The 10,661-nt window shown below is 42.6% G+C and overlaps 1 long non-coding RNA gene across 1 annotated transcript in view; it reads left to right on the plus strand.

Annotated features, from left to right (window-relative positions):
- LOC116701558 (uncharacterized) overlaps positions 1-1,389 on the plus strand; it is a 17,001-nt gene extending 15,612 nt beyond the window's left edge. The window contains exons 3-4 of the long non-coding RNA XR_004334945.1: positions 11-17; positions 1,183-1,389. This is a non-coding gene — a long non-coding RNA (uncharacterized LOC116701558). The remainder of the gene's footprint in view (positions 1-10; positions 18-1,182) is intronic.
- Positions 1,390-10,661: the final 9,272 nt, after the last annotated feature.

The raw sequence follows: 10,661 nt of genomic DNA on the forward strand, positions 1-10,661 counted from the left end.
ATTTAACCAGGAAGTGGGTCAGGTTCTCTGACCCACTTCCTGGAAATGTGCGGGGCTTTAACTGGTATGTTATTTAAGCATGCAATTGATATTAGTTGATCAAAAATTGTTATTTTTATTGCTGATTTGAAAACTATTTACATGACAGCATTGAGCTTCAGATCAATGGTGTTGTCATGGTAACAAACAAACTATATACAGAACGTTTTTCAACAATGAATACAACATATGGGTCGCAATTATGAAGTAAAATGTAATGAACAAGAGTTTTCATACTCATAAAACTTTCTTTTTAACTTTTTATTTTGTATGATCAGATGATTTTTTATTTATTTATTTTTTTTTTATTTTCACACCAGGTGTGTGTGTGTGTGTGTGTGTGTGTTGTGTGGAGAGAGAGAGACACAGAGAGAGAGGGGGCGGGGGGCAGCTGACAGTAAAAAAAAAAAAATCTCCGATGGCAGAGACACACAAGGGAGTGCATTTAAAACAGAAGAATGTCTGAAACCCACGTTCACCAGAAATCTATGGTTACTAGTAAGGACTACAAACCCACGTTCACCAGAAATCTACTGGTTACTATGTAAGGACTACAAACCCACGGTCACCAGAAATCTAATGGTTACTATGTAAGAACTACAAACCCCACATTCACCAGAAATCTACTGGTTACTATGTAAGGACTACAACACCCCACGTTCACCAGAAATCTACTGGTTACTATGTAAGGACTACAAACCCCACGTTCACCAGAACGTTATATATCTGTTATTATCACAGAACGCTGCGCGGCCAGTTGAGGAGTTGTATTCAATCCGAGCACGGATATTGACTCATATTACTCGTATAATACTTGTACTCGGCAAACGTGCTTTATCCGTACCGGATACTCGTTTCAGCCGGATACTCGGATCACCCCTAACAGATACGTCTCGGTGGTCCCACTTGTGTCGGTTAGGGTTAAATTGCAGAATTCACACACCGCTGTGTTTTTTCTTTTAGATGTAATTTTGCAGATAAACTAAAACGATGTACCAACAATTTGGCTGACATCTCCCGTATAGCCAGAGCTTCTTCTCCTGTCACCTACATTCACTGTCTGAGTGCGTGTTAAGGGCATGGGGAACGGGGGTTAACAGAAACACATTTAAAACTAGAAATGAGTTATTGGTTGCATTGAAGGACGTTTTACATCCAATCACAGCCATGATGTAAACACATAAATCAGACTATACACAGGCAATTTAGTGATATTGCTGCAGTTGACTGGTCTTCAAATAAAATCATGAGTCCTCTTCATCCGAGACAAGACCTAGTAAAAATGTGGTTGATTCCGAGACGAGAACTTCAAAAAGTGGTCTTGAGACCAAGACCCATCTTGAGTACACAACACTGTGTATTTTGCTAAAATAAAACTCAATGAAATAGCTAACAGTAGCGTCTAAATGAAGGTCATTAAATAGCAGGATTGAACTAAAGCTCAAGAATGGATCCATAAAAACTGGATGCTGTAAAGTGCTGGAAGTTTAAGTTTTGCCATTTTTCTGTTATTATAGACTGCTTTTTACTGCATGTTGCGTGGCTTATGTGGCTTGCTTTGATTGCAGGCCCCAGAAACTGTGTGAATGTTAAACCCATGGGTGATTTTAGACCCTTTTTAAGGGGGCTCAAACCCTAAATTTCATCTCAGCTCCCCTTAAAATGGTCTGTCAGTGACAGAGGGCAAACAATTACAGGTTTATAGAGCTTGACAGAGGTTTAATATCCTGTGTGTCTGACTCCGATGCTCCTACACCTGTAACCCCATCAACGAAAGGGTTAACAGAAACATAGTGTTGGCCAAACTGACGTGGTTGTCCCATAGTGTGTGTGTGTGTGTCTTGGTTTTTACATAAAGGCTGCTCTGTGAGCCGTGTGTTTTTGCTTTATTGTGTGTATGTACTGATTTACTTGATATATGTGCCCTGAAGGTACACGTGTGAAAAACTGCAAGGACTTTATGAAACAGATTCCTTTGACCAAGAGTGCAAATTGTGAATAAATAATAACATAAATTAAATAAATGAAATATGTGAACAGATTATCGTTCCATGGCACTATTGACGGTTAACGTTACAGTGTTTTACTTAACATAACCCGTGAAACACCATTGTCCCCAACAACTAATTAAACTTAATGAAAAAAATTAAAAAAACTAATTCATCAGAGACAGGGATATGTAGACCATGAAAAGGGGAAAATGCCATGCATCCCCCCAGCTAGTCGCACCCTGCTTTGTCAAATATTAGCACCAGTAGCTAACTTGTGGTCAGATGGAAAATGTGTATAATGTTAGCCCAGGCTAATACAAGCACTTTGATTGACAGATACAGTACACTTAGCTTAGTGCAATAGTAGTATTAATGACAGACTATTGCAGTTCCAGTGTAACATATCAACCCAGTGGCTGTCTGCGTCTGATGCGACAAAAAAAGCACCCTTAGGCGTGTGTGTAGAACGCACCGGGGAGAGCAGCATGTAGACTGGGTTTAGTGAGTAGTATGTAGAGGACGTTATTCCCCCTTGTTACAGAACCGTAAGCCCACCCACAAGCTTTTCCTAAAACTGGCATTGGGATGCCAATAGCCCCGACCTAGCGTGTGTTATATGACGCTAAAAAGGAGATTTTTAGCGTCATATAGCAACGACAAAGGCACCTGACCGTCCGTATTTTACGAGATGGGAATACTGTCAGCAGCCTCAGGCCTCCAGGGTCTCGACCTTCTCTCACTAGGTAAATATCGCTTTTTGCGCGACAAACTTTTGGCACGTCACAACAAATACTAAACTCATAGTCTGCAGGTAAACTGTAGTGCCTATTTCGTTTAAACTGTACGTTTTGAGGAACCAATTGTGGTATCTTTGATATCAAAGTAGAAATGGAGTTGCTGAACACCCACAATAAAGTGTAGGTGACGCATTATTTTTATTTAAAGAAAAATGTACGAAGGTATTAACAGCAAATGCAAGATATAATTGATAGGATGAAGGGAGCCCTCTTTAAAATTCATACTTCAGTTTCACAAAGTTTATAAAAATGCCAAACAATAACAGAAGAATATGAATTCCCCTCAGACGAAATTAAAATGAGTGCACTGGTGTAATCTGTCTGTTAAATGTAACTGTAAGGATATAATGTATATAATAAAAGCCTAGATAAAGTCAGTTGTGTTGCTAGTACTGCAGTCCTTGATAAAAAAAAGCATGCAGCCAAGTTGCTTTTTGATTTGCAAGTAAAACATTGATTCTCAATTAAAGTGGCCATGACTGGGCGGCCAGATAGCTCAGTTGGTAGAATGGCCGTCCATATATAGAGGTCTACTCCACGATGCAGAGGACCCAGGTTCGACTCTGACCTGGGTCCTTTTGCTCCATGTCCTTCCCCCTCTCTCCCCCTTTTCATATCTTCGGCTGTCCTGTCTAAATACCAGAAAATTCAAGAAACACAGAAAGTGTTTGCTGTAAAAATCAATACTCATTCATTGAAAGAATGGGTACAGACACTTCCACTGCAGTATATGGAGTGTATGAAGTCCACGCTTGGCAATTTCTTTAAAAAACATTAAAAAGCACATTTGCGGGAATGTGATAGAAAAAGACCTTAAAAGTAAATGTTGTTTAATGACCAGAAATCGAAGTCCGCGCTTGGTCGGGGTAGCCCAACAGTCCACTGAGAGTGAGTGTGTGTGTGTGTGTGTGTGTGTGTGTGTGTGTGTGTGTGTGTGAGAAAGAGACTGTAAGCTGATGCTGCACACAGAGGTAGATGTGTTACAGGTTGTGTGCTGGATGGGTACTTTCCTCCAGGGCATCCACAGTCCACTGCACAGACAGGTGTGCACCAATCCCTTACTGCTGGCAAACGAGGACTAGTGGCCTAAGAGCCGGTTGCAACCTCCTCTCTTTCCTGTCCTGTTGGATCTCTGTGCTGTTTACAGAGAGGACGACTCCTTCTTTGTCCCACTTAAAGAGGGGTCAGCTTTGACTTCGGTTTCATAAATCTGAATATTTCTATGCATACTCACATCCCATGTTTTGTCCATACGTCACTTCTGACGCAAAAATAAGGCCTGTGATCTCTGCAGGGTAAATCCAGACAGCTAGCTAGGGTATCTGTCCAATCTGACTTTTCTGTCGCACGACTAAAACAACTTTTGAATGTACACTTGTTCCACCAAAACAAGTTCCTTCTTGAGTCTGTTCTGCAGAGGCACCGTTGCTCTGTCCGACGCTTAGCGCTGCCCAAGACAGTTATGATTGATTTTAAGAAATGCCAATAAACCAAAATGTTCTCCCATCCCAGAATGCTGTGTGGACTAGCCAGAACCTCCTCCGCAGCGCTGTGGAGGAGGGTCTGGCAGTGCGAGACTATGGCTGGTGTTGATCCCATTATAAGTGCAACTGTCAGCCCAGAACAATGCAATGGCGGTTCAATCTATAAAAGGTGACTGGGCCAACCCAGGCACAGCCTGTTGCCCACAGAGATTGGGCCTGACTTCTTCTTGTCAGTTTTACAAAAACTGGGTTGCAGGTAGCAACAACCCATACAATAGTATGTAACTCCTGCACTGTGTTTTGGGTCCCCTCCCAGTTGGATGGACCCAGATTACATCAGGATTGGCCAGAGGGGAGCTGGAGGATGTGGCCAGGGAGAAGGACATGTGGGCTACTATTCTTTCGTAGCATTCACATCGCCTGCGTCGGCTGTCAGATGGTGAGGTGAAAACGCTGGTCTGCCCATGCATTTGGAAAGCTGAGGCGATTCAACTTTTGGAGAAAGGCCCATCCCACTGTGGTGGCCTGCAGAATATCAGCTCCCACTTGCCACCACACTCTTGTAAGGTGCCTCACTCCAAGACATCTAACCCTAACCATAACCGTAACCATTGTCTAATCCTAGATGTTGTGGGGCTTAAAACACTGATAAACGCGTGGGTTGCCTTTAAGTACGGTTGGAAACGTCGAGCTCTATAAACAATGTGATGGAGAGCAATTGTGAAATACAAAGTCTACTTTGGTGCCACGTTGTGGGGTTAAAGAACATAACAGGACATCACACAAATGGGCCATTTAAGTGACACGCCCACCGCCGCAAACCTGAGGCGAATTGGCGGATCCCATTTGGGTGATGTGATCTCAGCCTTACAGCTGGAACACACCAGGCGTGTAGCAGCCGATTAGGCGGTAGATTTGACGTCGCTGCTCTATTTCTTGTGCGAGACGCAAGCGGATGTTTCAAGCCAGGCAGGTAATCACATACAGGAAGAGCACAGTGCAGCTGGATACTTTTCAAAATAAAACACCTCCTGTTCATGGTAATTTTGGCTGTCTTGACTTCTCACAGCGAGACATGCGATCAAGCAGAGAGGGGGAGACCAACAGACGGACACACGAACACACACACATACAGCCACATATATGCTATAATTACCACAGTTTTCCCCTGAGACGTATCTTCTTTCTTTCTGTTGGGGAGAGAGAGAGAGAGAGAGAGAGAGAGAGAGAGAGAGAGAGAGAGAGAGAGAGAACATGGCTAGCAGAAATACATGTCCGGTTTGAATGTCCAGGCACATGATCAGACCTCTACTGTATGTATCATTTGCAACACTTGCGGGTGCAGTGTGTTCCAGCTGTTGCCAGTGAGACCCCCACATACAAAATGGATGGATGCTGGACATTGTTTTACTGGTTTCACTAAAAGCTTACAACTTTATAACTTTCTTTTTCCCATTTAACACATTACCTACTGTCTTGCTGTTTATTGTTGTTTTTTGCAGACGCCGTTGTTTTATGTGGGACTTAGGGATGTACAGTAAAATCTGACAATTTGTAGAAACTGCACACATTAGATAAAAACTGAGGGAGAAAATGCTTATTCTCAAAGGACTTTGATGTTGCTAACTATGCTGTGCAAGGGAGCATGAAAAGGCCCCAGCACAGAGAGCCAGGGCATCAATGGCAATTAATGCAAGTGGTGCCTCAGACAAGGAGGCTAATGAGTTTTAATATACATGCAGGTGAGGGAAAGCTGAGTTGCTGAAGCCCTTAATGAACCCATGACAGCCTAATTAGCCACAATTTACAATTCCAGGATTCTAATCAGAGGCACTGAAATGCTACCCCACATCGTTGTATGAACGAGTCTTTTTAAATGCTCCAATCTGCTGCATTCATGGATAGCTTCCAGTTTTCTGTGTCTATGTCTAGATTGTAGCTCGGCCAATCTAGTCTATGATAATGCGGAAGGTGTTTTAATATAGTATAAATATAGGTTACCCTAAATCAGTGGTTGTACTCCTCTAGTGTTCATTTTGGCACCTAACTTTAACTTAGTTTTGGTCTTTGGCCGAGTCCACACTTAGCTTTTTCTATCCGTTTTGGCCTGTTGTCCATAGACGAATGCAGTTGTTTTTTAGAAACGCTGTTTGTGTGTTCCGTTATTGTCTTTGTGAGGTGTCACAATACAGGCAACATATCTTGCGATGGCAGACATGGCCACAATAGTGCTGATGACAGGCTTGCGAGGAAGACGTTTCACATGTTCACATCTAAATGTCCCACGCCAGTTCGTGAAATGATCACGTTATTTATATGTGTACATGTCACGAATGGAACAGTGTCTAAAAAAATGGTAGTCGTAGTAGTTCATGTCATAGCAGGGCGCTGCAGGGCGTTACAGTATGTAGTGTGGCACAGCAGGGCCCAGCTGGACATAGCAGGACGCAGCGGGGGTCAGCAGGACACAGTAGGGTGTAGCTGGGCGTAGCAGGACGCAGCAGGGGTCAGCAGGACACAGTAGGGTGTAGCTGGGCGTAGCAGGACGCAGCAGGGGTCAGCACGGTGTAGTGCAGCAGGACCATGGCGACAGCTGCAACTAAGATCTTGGTGCCGTCCTAATCCAAGGAAATAGGAGCTACTATTCAAATCAAGTAAAACTATTTGGTTTTACTTTAGTCCAGCAGGCCTACCCAGTTCATGTTTCCTTATAATTTCTCTTATTTTTGGTTTTTAAGATTATTTTGGGGGCATTTTAGGCATTTATTAGACGACTTAGACTTGAAATGGGAGAGAATAACATGCAGCAAAGGGTGGCCGGTCGAATTGAACCCACGTCCACTGCGACGAGGACTAAACCTGTGTACATGGGGCGCACGCTTTACCAGGTGTGTTACTAGGGACCCCTATTTTTACTTAATTTTAGTTAGTTCTTTAGTTCTGCATTAAAAAGTCAAATACATGTAGTGTTTCATGAATTCTGCATCCACCATGTGTATTCATCTTACATTGAATAAAACCCCATTGTCCTCAAAGAAAGAACAAGAAGACATTTCTTTTTAAAAGGGTCTCAAGCTGAAGAATGTATCAATGTGTGCCACGTCCTGCGTGGCACACATGATACCTTGTCCACCATACCCGGTCCTGGTGCCTGTGGCATGTAGGCGTTAACAGCCAGCTAACCGCCTGCTACATGGATCTATCCTCTCTCTCCAGCCGTGAAATTACTGCTTATCTATTCTGTGGCTTCTACGTCATGTGCATTGTCCAACGAAGCCTGTTCCCATCTTATCCTCGAAGACCGCCGTGCGTATGTGCTCCATCAGGGCTGAATGATTATACGCAGGAATAAGAGCCCAACCAAGTGGGAGGGGTGTCGAGGTAGCGACCACATTAAGGAGCTTAACACAGGTAGAAGGCAGGTATTAAACCAGATTCCCATGACCATAGACAATTAGACACACTGCAGTTGTGTCCTAAATCTCCCAGTTACCATGGGCCATTACAAAATTACACAAGACTATTGTAGATGCGGGTTACAATATTATGACCCAGTAAAATGACTCGTCTTTAGCAGTAGCTTCACTCCATGAATTAACACTTCACCCTCTTCACACTCTGCCACACTAATTTCATTAGTGGAGTTTGTTCCTGTTTGATAATTTCATATCTTCATATAAAGCTACCTGTGTTATAGTCTATGTTCAACAACGTTCCACGTCCATCTGTCCAATCTGAGTTTAAAGTTTAACTGAAACTACTTTTGAATGTACACGTTCCTACAAAACAAGTTCCTTCGTTAGGCTATTTTGCAGAGGCACCGTCGCTCCATCCAGCACCTAGCACCGCCCAAGACGATTGTGATTGGTTTAAAGAAATGCAAATAACCCAGAGCACGTTTTTCTCCCATCCCGGAATGCTGTGTGACCTTCTTTGCAGCGCTGTGGAGGTAGGCCTGCCAATGCAAGACTACCTGTGTAAAGTGGATTAACTAAGGATTAACACGGCTACACTTTGTAGCAGTGACATTGTTCCTGCCATGCCGGGGCCCTTTTTTCATCCCGGTGCAATGCCAGAAGTACAGCCACATGTTATTAGAGACATATGTGAAGGTGTTTACTTATAACAAAGACTTTTTTACTTTTTAAAAATGCATAGCTACTCTAAGAGAATCATTGTCTATGTAATTTTCCCATTACAAAACACAGTCCCACTGCTAGTTCTGTGGAAGTTTCTTGTGGTCGTGCTCATTTGAAATGGTTTCTGGTGAACTGGTTGTAACGCCCTCACTCACCATTGTGAACTGTGTGAACATGAAGGATGGTCTTCTCTGTCAACACGGAGACTTAAACACTTTTAAATACAAGGCCGTTTAAGGTCTACTTCCATCCTACCTTCTTACCTATACCAGTGGAAATAGTATCAAGACTTACAATCTTTGTTTCCCAGGATCCTTTACTTCTGTCTGTTCCAAAGGTAAGAACTAATCTTGGGAATAAGGCATTTAACCTTCATGTTGTCCTTGGGTCACATTTGACCCGTTTTCAGTTAATTATTTATTTATTTTTTGTCACAAAAAATGGGCCGTTGAAATAAGCACTAAAAATATAAAATATCAAAAAACTTTGGAAATAAACATTAAAAAAGCAACCACAACATTGAAAAAGTAACAAAAATGTTGGAAAAAGTGATAAAAATGTTGAAAAAAGAGTGACCAAAACATCTTTTTGTCATGGTTGAAGGGAAGACAACACAAGGGTTAAGTTTGGAACAAATTACAGAAATCCATATAATAATTATAAGTTAATGAGCTGGCCTTATTGGTCGCTTTTAAGAGGATGTTAATTGACTCGGAGGAAGGCACATCTGACTGTAGTTTTGCCTGATGTATTTAGGATTGTGATTGACTTTGAGGGACTTGCTGGTTCAGCTGTTTTATGTTTTTGTGTATTTTGTGTCTGTGTGTATGTGTGGTTATACTGCTGCCTTGGCCAGGAGACTTATGAAAAATAGATTTTTAATCTCAATGAGTCTATCCCTGGTTAAATAACACATTCTCACTCCCACCTCGTAAAATACGGACGCTTGGTCATGTGTCTTTGTCGCTATGTTAAGGTCTCCTTTAACATCATATAACACGCGCTTGGTCCGGACTATTGGCGTCCCTTTTGACGCTGTTAGGTTTAGGGAAAGGTTGTGGGTGGGCTTACAGTTCTGTGACATGCGGGAATAACGGGACGGTTAGGGACACACGCGGGACATAAACCCCGCTCTCCTGGGTGAAATTCCTGTGTTTGACCCATCCACCCCCCCCCCCCCCCTACGTGGAATTTCCCCCTAACATACTACTCACTAAACTCTACATGCTGCTCTCCCCAGACGTTCTAAACACGCCGAAGGGCGCCTTTTTCGTCACATTAGAATCAGACAGACACTGTCCAAACGTCCGTATTTTACGCATTTGGAGCAAGAACGGGTTGTAAATAAAGATAAGTAATAATAAAAAAGTGTGTCTCTGGGTAGTCTTGAGACAGCAGAGGACCTCCATGCTGGCACTCAGAGGGTGCATGAAATTCAATAAGTGCAATATGTCCTGTAATTGGGTCAAATGATGACAAAGCTCTCACACTGCTGTTGGACGCACAGCTTTCAAATTGTCTTAATAAAACTGATGGGCCAAAGCATGCATGTAATTAGTCCTGGGCTCATCAGAAATGTCTGTTTTGTGTGTTGGTCTGCATCCAGGATTTGGTGTCCACAATTGTTGATGTAGAATTTTCAAACTTCTTTTTCCAATAGACTCCTCCGTGCAGCCTAAACTGAATTTTAACAGCATTGTTGTGCAATCTGTGAAAACAATGCCTAAGCCGATTTGTATACAAAGGAACAGAATGTAATTCCAAGTGAGAATTTGGGGCTATTCATCCCCTTTTCACAGGCAGGTAATACCCCAGCATTCAAATATTTCTGGATAACATAATCATATTTTCCAAGTTTTTCATCATTGACCTGCACTCCTTTGAGTTAAATCACATCACGGGGATTAAAGGCAGCTATTAAAACCAAATCCACTCATGTTTATCCGAGGATGATATCAAACTTCAATTGGAGTTTGGGCTTTAGCAGTTTCATTTTGAGCTCCATGAGCTTTTCTGATCGTTCAAATAAAGCCGCAAGAAGAGGCCTCCATCTGCTGCGCAGCTAAATTAATATGAATATTTTATTTCATTAGGATTGGAGGAGTCAATCATTTCCTGACAGAAGGTATGACTAGCAAAGAACAGAGATTACTGCAGTCTATAGAACAACGCACGCACGCACGCACGCACGCACGCGCGCGCGCGCACACA

The sequence above is a fragment of the Etheostoma spectabile genome, chromosome 14 (genome assembly GCF_008692095.1).
Source record: "Etheostoma spectabile isolate EspeVRDwgs_2016 chromosome 14, UIUC_Espe_1.0, whole genome shotgun sequence".
Taxonomy (NCBI): domain Eukaryota; kingdom Metazoa; phylum Chordata; class Actinopteri; order Perciformes; family Percidae; genus Etheostoma; species Etheostoma spectabile.